This window comes from Salvia splendens, chromosome 1 (genome assembly GCF_004379255.2).
Source record: "Salvia splendens isolate huo1 chromosome 1, SspV2, whole genome shotgun sequence".
Lineage (NCBI taxonomy): Eukaryota > Viridiplantae > Streptophyta > Magnoliopsida > Lamiales > Lamiaceae > Salvia > Salvia splendens.
This window is the reverse complement of record NC_056032.1, coordinates 15335782-15354609: the sequence shown is the minus strand read 5'-3', so window position 1 is coordinate 15354609 and position 18828 is coordinate 15335782. Positions and strand designations below refer to the sequence as shown.

Sequence of the window (18828 nt, the reverse complement as noted above, 5' to 3'; positions counted from 1 at the left end):
ATTCCGTCTAGCACCGGCGGAAATGAGGACATGCATCCTCCCCCTCCACCCACTAACACTACAAAGCTTTGAAATCTGATATTTTTGTTAAACACTACAAGAAGGTCCCAGTGGTGATTCCAAGTCCTCATGATCCGCACTCTCAAGAAGAAACATCGGCGTTTCATGCATATTGTAACTACTGTGATAAAGTCTACAAATTTGCGAGTGGTGGGGGATATGGCACCCTCCGTCGTCATTTGGTGACAAAGCATCCGGTAGAATGTGGCACTACCTCTACCCAAACCCAACTAAACTTCCAACCCGGTGGCTCAGGTTCATCAGGTACGCCTTTTTTTAAATATGATCAAAAAAATTTTGCTGACGTTATGACTAGATGGGCTGCAATGAAGCATTTTCCTTTTAATTTTTATGATGACAAAAAATTTGAGGTTACTATACAAAGTGGTTTGAACGTAGCTATCAAAAAAGTAGGTCGAATGACCGTTCAACGATCTACCGTTAGACAATGTTTGGAGAAAAAAGTTGAGTTATCACGTTATTTACTAAACTTGGGACACAAAGTGAACATTTGCTCAGATGTATGGACTGATTGTTTTAACCGGCATTCATACATGGGCATTACGGTTCACTTTGTGGACAATAGTTGGACTTTGAACAAACGTTTAATTGGTTTTAGAGAATTTGAGACACCACACATTGCACCCGAAATTGCTTCTTTAATTATTCAAGTTTTGAATGAATTTCAATTATGCAATAAGATATTTTCTGTTGGTTTTGATAATGCAACTGCTAACACTGCAAGTATTAATGACTTGATTGCGGCTTGTGCTCCGGTTATTGGAGGTAAGTATTTTCATCAAAGATGCATATGTCATATTTTGAATTTATGTGTACAAGATGCGCTTGAATTATGACAAAAGCATGTTAGTCCTATTTTAACTGCAGTTAGATTAATCCATCAAAAGCCACCTATTGGCAAAGCTTGGAAGAAGTATTGCCATCAAAAGAATGTAAGATATACGAATTTTACCATGGATGTGTCTCATAGATGGAATTCGACATATGATTGTCTGAATTCTACTTTGACGCATAAAGATTCTTTGTGTTATTTTTTTAGAACCTATCCTGTTTCTGATTTATATCTTTCGCATAGTTGTTGGGATCGTATCGTGGCTTTATTTAAATTGTTCAAATATTTCAAAAATGCAACTGTTGAATTATCGGGTGTTTATTATTGCACTATTGTTCGTGTTTTAGAGCATTGCATGTATATATCACTTGGTTTTAAAACTGCGATGAAAAATGCTTACTCTTCACCTGAATTGATGTGTGTTTTATATTATATGATTGAGAAATGACTTAAGTATTTCAGTGAGATTTCAACGGTTTTTTGATTGCAAAGGTCTTGGATCCAAAATGGAAATTAGCCGGTACCTCTAAGATTTTAGATTTTTATTATAACAATTTGTGTTCTATTGATCTTGGTCCACTTAAAGCATTGCAATCGGATACCAGTGACGAATTCGGAGTAGACCTCTCAGAAACATTTCAAATAAACCTCCTGAACCGGTCAATTATCCAACAAACCTGCGATTTTAACTTGCGTGCTCTCTACACCGAATATGAAACCAAGTATAACAGTACCCACCGAGTCAGAAGACATCCCCCTCCTGAACAACATAACGTTGGCTTCGCATTTCAAGCCGATTATGATGACCCCGACGCGCAATCCTAATTAGCCGACCTATACAGCTACAGCACCGGCGGAAGGTCGACCTTAGGTATAGTAAGTGAGTTAGATTTATATTTCGATTCACTCTTTTCCTTTGGTGGTGAAGGTCCTACTACTCCCGCCCAAATCGACGTCCTCGATTGGTGGGGAACACACGAGAAAGATTTTCTCATACTTGTGTCAATGATTGAGATGATCGTCAGGAGGGATCACAAGAAGAATTCACCGGGGATGAATCGTAGGCTAACCGTCAACCGCCGGCCAAGCCAAATAGGTAAGTAAGGTAAAGAACTACGTGGGGTTTGATTCCCTAATGCAAATGAGCATTAGGGATGCGTAGGCACCTCAACTTAAATTTTAAATTTAAGTTGAGCTCAAGTCCTTTTCCTTTTATTTCTTTTTTCCCATTTGTTTCTAATTTAAAAATATGCAAATACAATTAAATAATTGTATTTGTATATACTCTAGTCGATGAAGTAGATTTCCCTATAAGGCTAAATTTGGGAAACTTTTGACAATTCTACTATAATTGTTGATTGTTAGACTAAACTCAACATTTAAGGTTGAATTGCTAAATGTGTCCTCAATTTAGTTATGTAGAAAGATCTCATTCGCCGACTAAGAGTATATATATACTATTTATTGTTCAGAACTTCAAGTCTTTTTGTAATTTGTAATTAGCTTCGTTGTAGTTGTAGACTAGTAGTCCTGTTGTATTTAATTTTTTATTTAAGACTTAAAAGTTTTTGTGATTTGTAATTGTTGTAACTTGTAATCTCAATAAAATTGCAACTTTCACCGTGTTTTTTTTTTTAATTTTATTTACCCACATTTCATAGATAAACAAATAAAAGATGCAAAAAAAAATACGAACCGGCCCGGAACCAGCGGTTCAGGCAAAAAACCGGCGGTTTTGAACCGCCTCGTGAACCGGTGGTTTTTTGAACCGGAACCGGAACCGTCGGGACCCTTGGCGGGCCGGTTCCGATTCATGGTAATGCTGAATCGTGAACCGCCGGTTCATGAACCGAAACAGGTTGTTTCGACCCGTGTGCATGCCTAGCCAAATGTATGAGTATATTGAAACGATTGGCTGACAAACTGTTCATTATCAATAAATAAATCCGAAACGTGTATATGTAACCGGTGCTCGCCGGTTAATGAATCGGAACGTTTCGACCCGTGTGCATGCCTAGTCAAACGTATGAGTATATTGAAACGATTGGCTGACGAACTGTTCATTATCAATAAGTAAATCCGAAACGTGTATATGTAACCGGTGCTCCCGGTCAACACCTCTTAATGGGCTTCAATTGGGCTTATGACGCCCATGTACAGTCTGCAACACTTCCACTTGTATGCTAATTTACATATATGCTAACGTATATGCTAATTTACAAACTCATCCTTTTCCCATTTGAATGTGTCTAATCAAACGTCAAGTTAACTAAGGCATGGCCTTAAAATCTTTTTGCAACGTTAAAGTTAGAAAGATTCAAGAAACTAGCATTCCCACCTCTACCATTTAACGAATCATTTTGACTCGATACGAGTTTTAAAAAATTGTTTGACTTTATAAAGAATAGTTAATATAAAAATCTAGTGAAATGTGGACCATATTTTTAGTACTCTGTATTAGTTTTATAGTAGTCTTAGATTGTGAGTGAAAAAGTTAGTAAATGATCGAAGAAAAAAGAAAATGGACCTTTAAATCGTGAATGATCCAAAGTGAAAAATCAGAACTTTAAATTGTGGATGGTTCAAACTCAATTTTCAACTATTTAGGCCATCCATAATGGGGCGGACGATAGCGCGCCCGATGCATCGGGCGCGCTATCGTTCGCCACTGTGGCACCGCGGATGACGGACGATGCGTCGTCCGCGCCCGACGCTTAGTCCGCGGACGAAGATGATAGGGCATCGTCCGCGTCATCATCTGCCCACTGTGGGCGACGCGGACGATGCAATGCGTTTTAGTTTTTTTTTTTTTTTTAATTCGAAAATTTTGTTATATATATACCCCTAGCTTCACTTTTCATTTGTAACTTTTCGATTCACATTTCAACTCTCAAATTACGCTATAAAATGGATTCCGGTGGATACTCAAGTCATAGTAGCCCGATGTTTAGAGATGTCGCACGGTGGCCGGGTACACAACCTGGCTAATATCGGTCGTTCGTCGCCAACACGCAATACGATCCGGACTTCAGTACGGATTCGTACGGTCTCTCCGACATGGAGCCGTCTCCAACTCGCGCTCCCGCCGCTTCCCGTCGCGCCGCCCCCTCCGCCGCCCCTCCAGAAAGAAGCGGACCAAGCACCGCGCGCACAAGGAGCCACCTCCGGCAACGAATGAAGAGTACGCCCCCGGTCGTACGAACTACCAGCCGGATGAAACCCTCGTCTTGGCGAGGTGTTGGGTGGATATATCGGAGGACCCGATATTCGCAAACAACCAGAAGCTGCTCACGTACTGGGAGCGCATCGCCAAGCGCTACAATGAGGCAAAGCCGCCGAGCGCGTACAAGCGCCAACGGGAGCAGCTCCGCAAGCACTAGGATCAGGTGAAGAAACAAGTCAAACTGTTCGTGGCGGAGTACGAGAAGTGCTCGAGGGATCAGGGAAGCGGCGAGAGCTTGAGCGACGTGTGCGATAGAGCGCTGTTGTCGTACCAGTCCATGTACGTCGACTTCAAGCATTTCAACATCTGGGTGCTCTTGAGGGACAAACAGAAGTTCCAAGGCGGGATTCTGCACACCGGTGCGGCGAAGAGGACGAAGACCACCGACACTGGTGGTTACACGACCAGCGAAAGCGGAACTCGTCTGGTCGACCTCAACCAGACGTGCACGGAGGAAGCGAGTTCCGGCACACCGATGTCCTCCCAGCGACGTCCCATAGGCGTCAAGGCTGCGAAGAACAAGGGGAAGGCGAAGGCGACATCCTCCTCGGCCGCCGCTCCCCCATCGCCGATCCCGACCCCGACCCAGGCGACACTTGCCTACGCGGATTTGGCAACGGCCTCAATGGCGCGGACGTTGTTGGATACGCACAACGCCCTTATAAAGTGTACGGATCCGGCCCAAGCCGAGCGCCTCTAGAGGTTGAGCGATGAGTTGAGCCGGAAGTTGAATTTTTGTAGGATAGTCATTTTTTTATTTCTAACTCGTGAAACTTTTTTTAATCAATGAATTTTTTTGCCATTCTTTTAGTTAATCGTTGTGTTTTTTTAATAAGTTTGCATTTATATGTTTGAAAATATTTAAATTAAATAACAAAACAATAGTAAAATGCTTAGGGAGCTCTTTAGGGCGCCTCACTGCAGGTGGATTGGCAGGAGGATAAAATGCTGACGTGGCGGTGTATAGGGCGCGCCTTAGGGTGCCCCATTGTGGATGGCCTTACACCAATCTCAAACTCCTCATATTGAAAGGTAAATTCACTTCAACTACTATTTACGTATACTCAAATGCAAAAAAAATATTTTTTCATATTCACCTACTTTTTAAACTTTTCAATCATACCTACATACTTATTTGAATTGCACGTTAATCTCACGAACACTAATAATAATCTATATAAATTTAATAATTAAATCAAAATTTCTAATTAATATATTTGTGTAATAAATAGAATACTTTATATTTAAAAAATTACACTAACTTGAAAATTAAAATACAATAAACATGCTATAATAAAATTAAAACATAAATTGAAACACATTTAAAAATATCACAATTACAAAAAATGTGCTCCCTTCGTCCCCAAAGAGTATGAACTATTTCATTTTTCGTCTGTCCCTAAAGAGTATGAACTTTCTAATTTTGAAAAATTCAAACAACATACTACCCCTACACATCATTTTATTTACAACATATATCATTACCATTAACACTTATATCATTATAATAATGTGTACCCCACTCTCCACTAATATTATTTCCACTATCCTTTCTCTCTCTCTCTCTTACTTTTCCTCTTATTTATTAAAACCCGTGCCGAACCCAAAGTTCATATTCTTTGGGGACGGAGGGAGTATCACAATTCGCATATAAAAAAATTTAAGACTCGAAATTTGTGTATTGTACCCACAAATGATCAACTAGCGCATTTCGAAGTTCCAAACGAACAATTTTATTTTTTATTGCGTCATATCGGGTCAAATACTTGCCAGGGACTCTAAACAACAAGCATCACGTGGAATTTAGTTTTCTGATTAAAAAAGTAAGACTCGTATTTTGCATTGTTGTTAAACTTTGTCTTTATTTAAACCACCGGCGACAACGCGCGCCGCATCATTGATATGGCGATGAAGTGGTTCATCGTTACCTCGCAATTTGGGGGAAATGAAAATGTTTGGGGTAAAAATGTAATCTTGCTTCATTTCTGGATGTCCCAGATACAAAAACCACCAATTCACATTCACTGATATTTCATTTTGCCCAATTTCTTGATGAATAGTGCGGGCCTTGCTGTTTTCTATGTTGAGAAAACCGGGTAATTTTCTCTCAAATAGTGAAATGAACCGATTCAGTAATTTCAGAGTTAACCCAATGGGGTCTACTCGATAAAATTACTTCTCCAAATAAATTCTTTGGAAAGACTGGCGAGGACACTGTCCCTCTTAAATACCAGATTCCTAACAGAATTTATCAGTCGGTGTATTTATCACAATATAAAAACACCCAAAAGAACCGTACAAAACACTACTACCAAACCCGCAAATAATATTGAATACAATACTACTACAGAAAATAAACCCAGAAATAAATGCGGAACAAAATAGATAATAAAGAAAGAACACACCCGGAACTTTGATAACGGAGTTCGGCCAAATTGCCTACGTCTCCGAGCACCCTCTGCAGAGCCCACTTATATATTTAAATGGAGAAGAGTACAATTTTGGATACATAACAAATGAGGGGGGAGTTCCTTTTGTAGGCAACTTACCCCCCCAAGTTTCATCTCCCCACCGATGTGGGATTGAAACCTTTTGACAAAAGTCAACAATTGTAGGCAAAATTCAACAAATCTCCACCTTGACAAAAATTTCAAATCCCACCGAACACAAATCTTCTCCACCAAAACAAACGACTCACGGTGCTTTCATATTGGCGCAGTTAAGCGCCAACTCCAAATCGCAGAATATTAACCAAGTCCAAACAATGTTCAAACTTGGCTCTCGTCACCACCTTGGTCAACATATCTGCAGGATTCTCCAAAGTTGGAACCTTTCGGATGACAATTTCCTCTTCTTCGAGAATTTCCCGCACAAAATGATAGCGAACATCAATGTGCTTCGTCCTTGCATGAAAGACCTGATTCTTTGCTAAATGAATAGCACTCTGGCTGTCAGAATATACTTCAAGTTGTTTCTGACCAACACCCAATTCTTTCAGCAACCCATGAAGCCAAATCGCCTCCTTCACAGCTTCAGTAATGGCCATGTACTCTGCCTCTGTAGTAGACAAAGCTACCGTTGACTGCAAGGTAGACTTCCAACTAACTGGCGCACTCGCTAAAGTGAACAAGTAGCCAGTAGTAGATCTTCGCTTATCCAAATCACCAGCATAGTCGGAATCACAATATCCAACTGCAAAATGACCAAGTGATTTATCATGCTCAAACAACAAACCAATATCTACAGTATCTGTGATATACCGCAGAATCCATTTCACAGCTTGCCAATGACCATTTCCTGGATCATGCATGTATCTGCTCACAGTACCAACGGCCTGTGAAATGTCTGGTCTTGTACACACCATTGCATACATCAAGCTTCCAACTGCATTAGCATAGGGAACTTTCGCCATATATTCTCGCTCGTCTTCCGTTTTCGGAGATAACTGAGCACTAAGTTTAGAATGAGGAGCAAGTGGGGTACTTACAGGTTTGGAATCATCATTTATACCAAAACGCTGTAGTACTTTGGTCAAATACTGCTTCTGTGTCAGCCAAAGCTTGCCTCCTTCTCTATCCCTTGTAATCTCCATACCGAGAATCTTCTTGGTTTTCCCCAAATCCTTCATCTCGAACTCTTTACTCAACTGAGCCTTCAATCTGTCAATTTCAACTTGGCTCTTTGATGCTATCAGCATATCATCAACGTATAAGAGTAGGTAGATGTAGGAACCATCTTGAAGTCTGCGCAAATACACACAGTGGTCGTATTTGCTTCTTGTGTACATCTGATCCTTCATAAACTTGTCAAACCGTTTGTACCACTGTCTTGAAGACTGCTTCAATCCGTACAACGATTTGTTCAACTTGCAAACCCAATTTTCTTTACCAGCAACCTTGAATCCCTCCGGTTGGGTCATATAGATTTCCTCCTTAAGATCACCGTGTAAAAACGCGGTCTTCACATCAAGTTGAGCTAGCTCCAAATTCAACTGCGCTACCAAAGCCAACAAAATTCTAATGGAGGAATGTTTAACAACAGGAGAAAATACCTCATTGTAATCAATTCCCTCCTTCTGGGCGTAGCCTTTAGCTACCAATCTTACTTTGTAGCGAACATCATTTCTGTCAGGAAATCCCTCTTTCTTTGCAAAAACCCATTTACATCCAATTGCCTTCCTGCCTTCCGGCAATGGCATCAGCTTCCATGTCTTGTTCTTCTGAAGAGATTGCATCTCTTCTTCCAAAGCACCTTTCCAACCATCGCTTTCTGAACTTTCAATAGCTTTCGAAAAGATACATGGAACATCATCAACAACTGGAAACGCATATGCTACCATATCCGCAAATCGAGCAGGTTTCTTATTTTCCCGCCTCGTTCGCCTGACTGCAATTGGCTTTGATTGCTGCGAAGGTTCTTGGGGTGGAACCTCTTCATCATCTGACTCTTCTTCTTCCATAGGAGAGTCATTTGTGGTGTTCGTAGTTGGGATCACAACTGCTTCTTCGAACTCCACCTGCTTAGGTGTATACTCCACCTGCTGCGAAGTATCACTACTATTTGGATTTACCTTATTCAACATGGAAGATTCATCAAAGGTAACATCCCTACTTACAATCGTCTTCTTAGACTCCAAACACCATAACCGATATCCTTTAACACCAGCACTGAAACCCATAAACAAAGCCTTCTTTGCACGTGGATCCAACTTTGATTCAGTCACATGATAATATGCAATAGAACCAAAAATACGCAAAGAATCATAATCAGTTGCTGGTTTACCGGACCATACCTCTAAAGGAGTCTTGCCATCAATGGCAGAACATGGCAAACGATTGACAATGTGTTGAGCGTATGTGATGGCCTCAGCCCAAAATTTTCTGTCTAGCCCAGCATTAGACAGCATACAACGAACTTTCTCCACTAGTGTTCGATTCATACGCTCTGACACTCCATTCTGTTGTGGTGTATTTCTCACTGTGAAGTGCCGAACTATGCCACACTCCTGGCATACATCTTGGAAAGGATCACTCTTGTATTCTCCACCGTTGTCTGATCGGAGAACCTTGATCTTCCTCCCCATCTGATTTTCAACTTGAGCTTTCCATTTCAGAAAAATCCCAAGGACTTCATTTTTGCTCTTCATAGTGTACACCCAAACTCTCCTGGAAAAATCATCAACAAAAGTGACAAAATAGTGTCTACCTCCAAGTGACGGAGTCTTGGCAGGTCCCCACACATCTGAGTGCACGTAATCCAGAATTCCCTTTGTATTATGGATTGCAGTGCCAAATTTCACTCTTCGCTGTTTTCCCAGAACACAATGCTCGCAAAACTCTAATTTGCAAGACTTCGTACCTTTTAATAATCCTTGCTTAGCGAGAATTTGCAATGATCTCTCACCAGCATGTCCCAATCGCAAATGCCAAAGCTTCGTCGCCTCTGCATCCTTCTTATTACTCGAAGTTGCAGTTGCTACTGTCCCAACAACTGTACTACCTTGGTAGTAATACAAATTGTTCTTTCTCACGCCTTTCAACATCACCAATGCTCCTGAAGTTGCTTTAAGAATTCCATCTCGCATCATCACAACTAGGCCTTTAGATTCTAAGGCCCCCAATGAGATGAGATTCTTCTTCAACTGGGGCACGTACCGCACATCCTTCAAAATTCTGGTGGATCCATCCTGATTCCGTAGCTTGATTGAGCCTATCCCGGCTGTCTTACATGGACTGTCATTCCCCATGTAAACAAGTCCGCCATTGAGTTCTTCGAAATCAAAGAACCACTCCCTGATGGGACACATATGATAGGTGCAACCTGAATCCAATATCCACTCGTCTGGATGCGATGTTGAAGGTGAAACCGTCAAAGAACAATCTGACTCCGCATCATTTTTGCATTCAGCAACATTTGCATCTTGCGAAGCCTTTTCTTTCTTCTTCAACTTTGGGCAGTCTTTCTTCCAATGTCCTTTCTCATAACAGAAAGCACACTCATCTTTGGCAACTCGCCTTTTCGATTTGGACCTTCCTCTTCTCTCCTTTGATCGGCCTTGTTGACGACCTCTTGCCACTAATGCTTTATCTGTAACTGCTTTGCCTTTCATTTTATCTGTCTTTCGCAATTCATGACTATACAAAGCAGAACATACAGTATCTAAAGACACATTCTCTTTACCGTGGAGTAATGTGGTCTCCAGATGTTCAAATTCATCAGGTAGAGACGACAACAACATCAATGCCAGATCCTCATCCTCAAATTTCACATCTAAATTTAGCAGGTCTGCTACTAATTGGTTAAACAAAGTAATGTGTTCATTCATAGTGGTACCTGATCGGTATTCAAATCGGAACAACCTTTTCTTCATAAGGAGCTTATTCTGACCACTCTTCTTCAGAAATTTGTCCTCCAGTGTCTTCCACAATCTATATGCAGAAGTCTCATTCTTGACAGCATACTTCTGCTCCCTGGACAGACACGACCGAATTGTTCCATAAGCTAACCGATTTATGGTACTCCAATCTTTATCATCTATATCTTCTGGTTTCTTTTCTTCAATGGCAATGTCAAGACCCTGCTGGAAAAGAGAGTCTAGAACCTCCCCCTGCCACATACCAAAATGGCCAGTACCATCAAATATCTCCACCGTCAATTTCATATTTGACAGTGGAAACCTCGACCACGATGACGAAGAACTAGCCTTGTTTTCTTGATCATTACCCGCCATTACAGACTCAAAATAAAGTATTCAATATTACAAACAAATAGAACCAAGGACGAACCTTGGCTCTGATACCACTTGTTGAGAAAACCGGGTAATTTTCTCTCAAATAGTGAAATGAACCGATTCAGTAATTTCAGAGTTAACCCAATGGGGTCTACTCGATAAAATTACTTCTCCAAATAAATTCTTTGGAAAGACTGGCGAGGACACTGTCCCTCTTAAATACCAGATTCCTAACAGAATTTATCAGTCGGTGTATTTATCACAATATAAAAACACCCAAAAGAACCGTACAAAACACTACTACCAAACCCGCAAATAATATTGAATACAATACTACTACAGAAAATAAACCCAGAAATAAATGCGGAACAAAATAGATAATAAAGAAAGAACACACCCGGAACTTTGATAACGGAGTTCGGCCAAATTGCCTACGTCTCCGAGCACCCTCTGCAGAGCCCACTTATATATTTAAATGGAGAAGAGTACAATTTTGGATACATAACAAATGAGGGGGGAGTTCCTTTTGTAGGCAACTTACCCCCCCAAGTTTCATCTCCCCACCGATGTGGGATTGAAACCTTTTGACAAAAGTCAACAATTGTAGGCAAAATTCAACATTCTAGGGCTTGCAAGAAATAATTCTTATACACTGAACAACAACAAATGCCTAGAATTGGGCTCAATTCTTACTATAACCTGAAAACTGAACACGTCCTCAGGGTGTGTTTGGTTCATATGTTAGCATTTCTTAAGAAATTGTGTTGAGCAAGAAGTGATAAACTTTTTCTTAAGCTATAAAAACTATATCTCTTGTTTGATGCTTGCAAAAGTGATGATGTCTTCACTTGTTCCCAATTCTCTAGACAATGAAGGCGATATGACCCACCAATTGTAAGTAAAATTAGTTCTCGTTGGATTCTATCTTTGTAAAATGTGTACAAATAAATACACACCTATATAATTCGAAGACTAATTCTCATGCTCCCAAATTTTACTCTTCTCCCATCACAAGTACCTTTTATTTTCCTATGTAATTGAGAATTCAGATTTTCAGAAGTAGATGGCAGCGCATATAAAGTATAACAGTCAAATAAGTTCTCATTTTTGCTTCCATACACAACAAGGTTTCTGCAGAATAATTGAAAATAAAATTTGCAACCTTTCAAGGGTAGCGATAAGTAAATAATACAACACCCAAAATCAGAAAGCAACTGTCAATGAAAAGAGTTTCCGATGGATATGGCCGCCCTTGCCGGATTGAGTGACCTTTCTCCTTGCAGAATCGTGGGAAAGTCCGATGCGAAGGAAGAGAGATAGAACAGATCTGGGTTGAAAAATGAAAATAGGCACATTTGGGGTTATCTCGGTAATTTCCTACATATGAATTCCTTAACTCACCTGTGCAAATATGCAAAATCACCGATTTGGAGAGATTGAGTATCTAAAAAAATGACTTATTTTTGCCGGGCCTTGGCCAAATACTAGGGCCTCGTAGAAATGGAAAGTGACCAACCAAACATATGATAGTTGAAGATAAGGCGCAGTTACACACTCTAAATGACCAACCAAACACTCCCTAATGACTTCGTTTAATAGGATCTGTTAACTACTACTTAACTAGCTTTAACGTGTATTTTAATAACCAAATGACTTCGTTTTAAAATTTATCGGCAAAAAAAGTGAGAATATGTTAAGACAATAAATACAACATTCCAAATTATCCAGCCTATCTCGATCATTATTGGGCAATTATTGAAAATAAATAAATAATCACGCTAAAATAACATAACCAGCTTGACATCGGAATACAGAGAGGCATAGACATTGATTACAACACATTCAACATTATATATATTCGATTTAACTTTCACGATGACAGCAAAATTCAGCCTAGATTTAGTGATTCTATTTTCTACGAGTAAGTATTCAATACTTACTTGATAATTTCTTTTATGTAAAATAAAAACAAAAAGAGACCACAATTCAAAGTATCGATAAAATGAAAGTGAAAATTTAGGACAAGTATATAAAATATAAAGTGGAAATAAATAGTAGCATCATAAATAAATTAAAATAGAAATATAGAAAAGTTGGAGTATATATATAGCCCAATTTTTGTGTCTCTTTCTGCCACTGAAGCTCAGAGAGAATACCAGATCCATCTCCCAGGCGACGGGACAGCAGATAATTGTTGTGTGCCCCGTCGTCGCCAGAGTATAGGGATCATCAAGGCTGAGGATTGGATCGAGGGTTTCTCCAGTTCTTGTTTCTCACATTTGAATTGAAGCTTTTGCTAAATTTATTCTCTGAATTGTCGAATCTTCTTCATTCAATCGATTATTTCGCCCCATTACATTTCATTTTCCGTGTTGCTCTAGCTCGGTTTATGCAATTATATTGGCTGAAATGCCTTTAAACTTAGTAGAAATATCTTTTAAATATCATATTCTTAGGCTTCATTTAAAAGGCAACTACTTTTTAAATCAATCTGGAAAATTGGACAGTTGCTTCTGAATTCAATCGGTGAAGACTAAGCAGCCTTGTGTGTTTTCCAGTTGTAGCTATTTGGGTACATAATTTCAGAGTTTTGTGTGGCTTGAAGCAATGGGGATTTCCACTGTTTATGCCTAGGAATAATATGAACTTGTGCTTCATTTATAATCAATATGTATATATTTTGACTGAAATCAATCATAGTGATTCAGAAAATGAAGGACCAACGGCCCAGATCTTTGAAGCCTGCCACAATCCACGGCTTTGCGCAGTCTGGAGATATCAATGCATTCCAGAGGTTGCTTCACAACAACCCTTCTCTTCTCAATGATCGAAACCCCGTCGTATGATCCACATATCTCTTTCTTTCCTTCCACATTTGTATTCATTTCCATCTCTTGAAAGAATCATGCCAGAAAGTATTTTGCTTATTAGCTAAAGTGTAAATTTATTGTTAGCTCAAGTCTTTTAATTTATGGCATATAGATGGCACAGACACCCCTTCATGTTTCTGCTGGTTACAACAATATTGAGATTGTAAAACTTCTTCTTGATTGGCGAGGACCTGAGAAAGTGGAAATGGAAGCCATGAATATGGTACATTACAAGTATTTTAATTAGCATTGCTTTTGTATTTTCTTCAAGAAACAAAACATTTTTATTGACTTGCTTATGCATCTTCGTCTTATTAATCGGAAAGTATGGAGAAACTCCATTGCATATGGCAGCAAAGAATGGGTGTGATGAGGCCGCAAGGTTGCTCCTTGCTCGTGGTGCTGCTTTTGAGGCAAAGGCAAATGTGAGTTATGGCTTCTTAAGTTGTCTTTTGCAACGCTTATTTTGTCTCAGGTTTTTAATGTCTTCTCACCTCATCTGGTCCAATTTATCTGGCAGAACGGAATGACTCCTTTACATCTAGCTGTCTGGCACTCGCTTCGAGCCGAAGATTGCTCAACTGTTAATACATTGCTAGAGTATAAAGCCAATTGCAGTGCTGAAGATAATGTATGATCTGTTTGATAAGTTTATTCTTATGGACTCTTTTGAATTTATTCCATTCTTGATTGTATCCTCTTGGTTGATGCTTACTCAAAATACCCTCAAGTGCAGGAGGGAATGACTCCTTTGAATCATCTGTCACACGGACCAGGTAATGATAAATTGCGGGATCTCCTCGTACGACATCTTGAAGAACAGAGAAAACGAAGAGCCATTGAAGCATGCAGCAAGACCAAAGCCAAGATGGATGCACTTGAAATTGAATTATCAAATATAGTGGGCCTAGATGCGCTGAAGCTACAACTACGGAAATGGGCAAAGGGGATGCTTTTAGATGAGAGGCGAAGATCCCTTGGACTCAAAATTGGAGCCAGAAGACTGCCTCATATGGCCTTTCTTGGAAATCCTGGAACAGGTAGTGAACTGCTCTCTGGAATTACTCCTTACTTTTTTTTACTATATTTGTTTGGTATGCCAATTGATCTTATTGATATTCTCTTACAGGTAAAACTATGGTAGCCCGAGTTTTAGGGAAACTACTGCACATGGTGGGAATACTTCCAACAAATAAAGTAACAGAAGTGCAAAGAACAGATTTGGTTGGAGAATTTGTTGGGCATACAGGGCCAAAGACAAGAAGAAAGGTAAAGCCTTCTACAAATTTTGTACTTTTTCATAAAAAACAAGTAACCATTCTTCACTTCTTAAGAATTCTAACTAGGTGCCACTTTTACAGATTCAAGAAGCCGAGGGTGGTATTCTCTTTGTAGATGAAGCATATCGCCTGATACCAATGCAAAAGTCTGACGACAAAGATTACGGATTAGAAGCATTGGAGGAGATCATGTCTGTCATGACGCTGGAAAAGTGGTTGTCATATTTGCTGGGTATAGCGAACCCATGAAGCGTGTAATAGCTTCAAATGAGGGCTTCTGCAGAAGGGTGACAAAATTTTTCCACTTTGATGACTTCAATAGTGAAGATTTGGCCAGGATCCTTCATCTTAAAATGTGCAATCAGGGTGACAGTAGTCTTTTGTATGGATTTAAGTTACATCCTTCGTGTAGCGTAGATGCCATCCAAGCGATGATCGAACTGGAAACGAGTGAAAAACAGCGTAGAGAGATGAATGGAGGTCTAGTAGGTCCAATGCTGGTAAATGCTAGAGAGAATCTGGATTTGAGGATTGATTTTGAATGTGTAGACACAGAGTCTTTGCTTACCATCACCTTGGAGGATTTGTCAGCGGGGCTTCGGTTATTGACGCGTTGAGTGACGAGAAGTAGGAACTGTTCATTCTTTGTCTACTATCACAGCAGGTAGACCTTACATATTGGTTTATTTTCTGTATTTTGGTTTTGTTTTCATGAGTATTAACTCAATTTGTAATTCATGTTCGTTCTTTTTCTGTATTTCCTCTCAAAGAACTTTCTCTTGTTCAAATGAAGCTTCTCTTGTTAATTCAATTTGTACAGTCTGAACATGAAAGTACAAAGAAGTTCCGTTGACAATTCACACGGTCCGTGTGATATGTTCTAGATAGCATATTGGCTTCCACACGGGCTGTGTCTTTTCATCTGAGCCGCATGGTTCACTCGCGGTCCATGTGATTTTTTCTGGATTGATAGTGTCATTCTACGCGGCATGTGTGTGGTCCGTGTAACTTGTTTTTGGGTGAAATTTGGTTAAGGACATGTGCACAGTTTTTTGAGGTTCCAAACTTCATCATTTGTCCATTTTGCCTCGATCATGGCCTACAAGAGCAAACTTTATACTACAATGAGTTTCAAAATCGCTAAAAAGGTTGTATAAAACCTATGAGGAAAATAACTACTATTTTATTTGATCACATCGATAGCCGAGGAATTAAAAAGGAAGTTAGTGGGGTTTTAGTATTCGTCATTTTTTTGATCTAGTAACACAGCCCAGCCCACAACCGTCTTGAACAACTTTTACTAAAAACATAAGAGCATCGACAACGGTGAGCACACGCTCGTCCGTCCGTTCGTGCTAGCGGGTGGCACCGCTGTCTGCCGCTGCGCTCTTGCCGCTGCATCGAGCACGTCCGTGCCAGCGAGCAGCGTACGTGGCAGCTTCCTATTGGCCAAAGGCATAGCCGTTGGCAATTAAAATTTTTTTAAAAAAAAATCAGATTTTTAATTAAAAAATCTGATTAAAAATAAAAAAAAATATTTTTCCACTTCCCAAAAAATTATATCCGTTTTCTACCCATTTTTAATTTTTTTTTCAATTTTTTTCCTCAAAAATACACATTTTCATCTATAAATACCCCCACTTCCACACCAAAAAATTCACACCAAACTACACAATTCTCATCTACATTTTCTCATTTCCATTCTCAATTCTCAATCTTTCTTTCACTCTTACAACAACACAATGTCCGGCTCCGGCGATCACCCATCCGGCTCCCACGGTTGGAACCCTGATTGGTTCGGTTCACAACCGTTTCCTAGTCCGGAAACGGAATATTCGGCCTCTCCTCAAACCCAAGGTTCGCAAGTTCCGAGTGGCTACCAGCCTTACCCGATGGACGACCAAGATGCCCCCGAAGGGCAATACGGGTGGACACGGGGTGGACACCAGAGCCATCCGTACCTAGAGAGGGAGGGAGCGGCCCCTCTCAAACTTCTCCTCTTCCTACTCGCGGTGTTCGCACCCCGTACACTTCGGGGGAGATGGAGCAATTGTTCAAAGCGTTCTTGTCAATCTCCGAAAATCCAGAGGTTGGCACGAACCAATCCGGTGACCATTATTGGTGGCGCATCTGTCGCCGGCACAATCAAAACTGGCCGGCTGGAACAATCGAGCGCAACGAGAGTATGGTGCGCAACGCCATATACAAAGCCAACGAAGAAATCCAAAAGTTCCAGGGGTATTACCTCCAGGAAAAGCGGTCGGCGGGGAGCGGCCGGAGCGAGGTCGACATCATCAGTGCCGCGTTGGCGACCTACCAATCCATCAACTATAAGCCGTTCAAGTACCTCAACATTTGGCAGGAGACGCAGTCGCATCCGAAGTATAGGGGAGGCGTATCATCCTCCTCTAGCTCCTCCTCCAAACGGTCGAGGTCAGTATCATTATCCGACGCCGGCTCCGAAGATGTGGCTAGCCAACTTGCCGGAGCTAACTTGGGTAGCCCCGACGCCGGCCCGAGCGGTTCCCAACGCCGGCCGCAAGGAAGGAAGAAGGCGGCGGCCAACCGCCGTCGCGCCGCGACTCCATCCGCCCTCGCTCCCGAACCCGCTCCCGCTCCCTATGTGCCACCTCAACCTCCCACCAAATCGTTGTGGCGGATTTTGGCCCAAATCAATTTGGCCGATAGGTCAAATATGACCCCCGAGCAACTTCGATCGCATGTGGCGATGATACGGGGTCTCCGAAGAACATTGGGGCGGGCCCACATCCATACTCGTTGGCAAGAGTACGAATGTGAATGCTCTAAATGTCCTAAATAATTGATGCTGGCTATGCGCATTTGTGTGCAGAAGATCTTAAGTCCTCCCCTTAACCTCTCGGGCAAACCAGCTACATGTTCGTGTGCTTCAAATTTATTAATACTTCGCTAAGACGGTCGTTTTCTAGAATAGGTGAAGCGGCATTGACTTGAATTATTTACTTTCATATATACTTATTCAATTATGAAATGCCAGTAGTACTCTATAACTACTAGTTTCAATACATAATGATTAAATACATATTCATATATACTTATTAAGGATTTAATTATAGTTTGAAGATTGTTTTTTCAAAGTACTTCCTCCGTCTAGGATTAATTAGCATAACTTTTATTTTTCGTTCATTCACACTTAATTGACATCTTTACTTTTTACTTTCTTCATCGTACCTCAAGTGATTCGTATTTTTTTTGTCATCCCAACTAAAGTGATGCATTTCTTTTTTAGGCAAAAATCAACACTTTTTTTTATCAATCTTACTTTTTTCTCTTACATACTTTTTTCTATCACATACTTTATTTTCTTTTTTATTTAACCATTATACAACATTTCCTAAAACCGCATATCCAAAGAAGTGTCTCACTTGAGGTGGGATGAAGAGAATACTACTTTTTGTAGTGGACCTCACATTCCACTGACTAATATTACTCACATTTTATTATAAAATTGGTGGAATATTTGAATTTCTTTATTTCCAAAAATAATTAACAAGATAATCATTATTAGAATTTATTAACAATTAATGGAAATTTTTATTTATTTATTTAATGAGATAGTTATTGAAAATAAAACTGATTCATTATTTAACATATAAATTTATTAATTTTAGCAATAAATATTAGTATTATTATATATGTATTTGGAATGAATAGTGTAAATTAGATATGTGAGTGGCGTGGGGATGTGGAGGGAGGCGTCATACTGTGGTCGGGAATTATGATGTGGCGGAAAATTATAGGTAGGATGCATGAGTTGGGAATGTCCTATGTAC

The 18828-nt window shown here is 40.2% G+C and overlaps 1 pseudogene; it reads left to right on the top strand.

The window, feature by feature from the left end:
• Positions 1-12988: 12988 nt before the first annotated feature.
• LOC121796623 lies at positions 12989-15827 on the top strand (annotated as a pseudogene).
• Positions 15828-18828: the final 3001 nt, after the last annotated feature.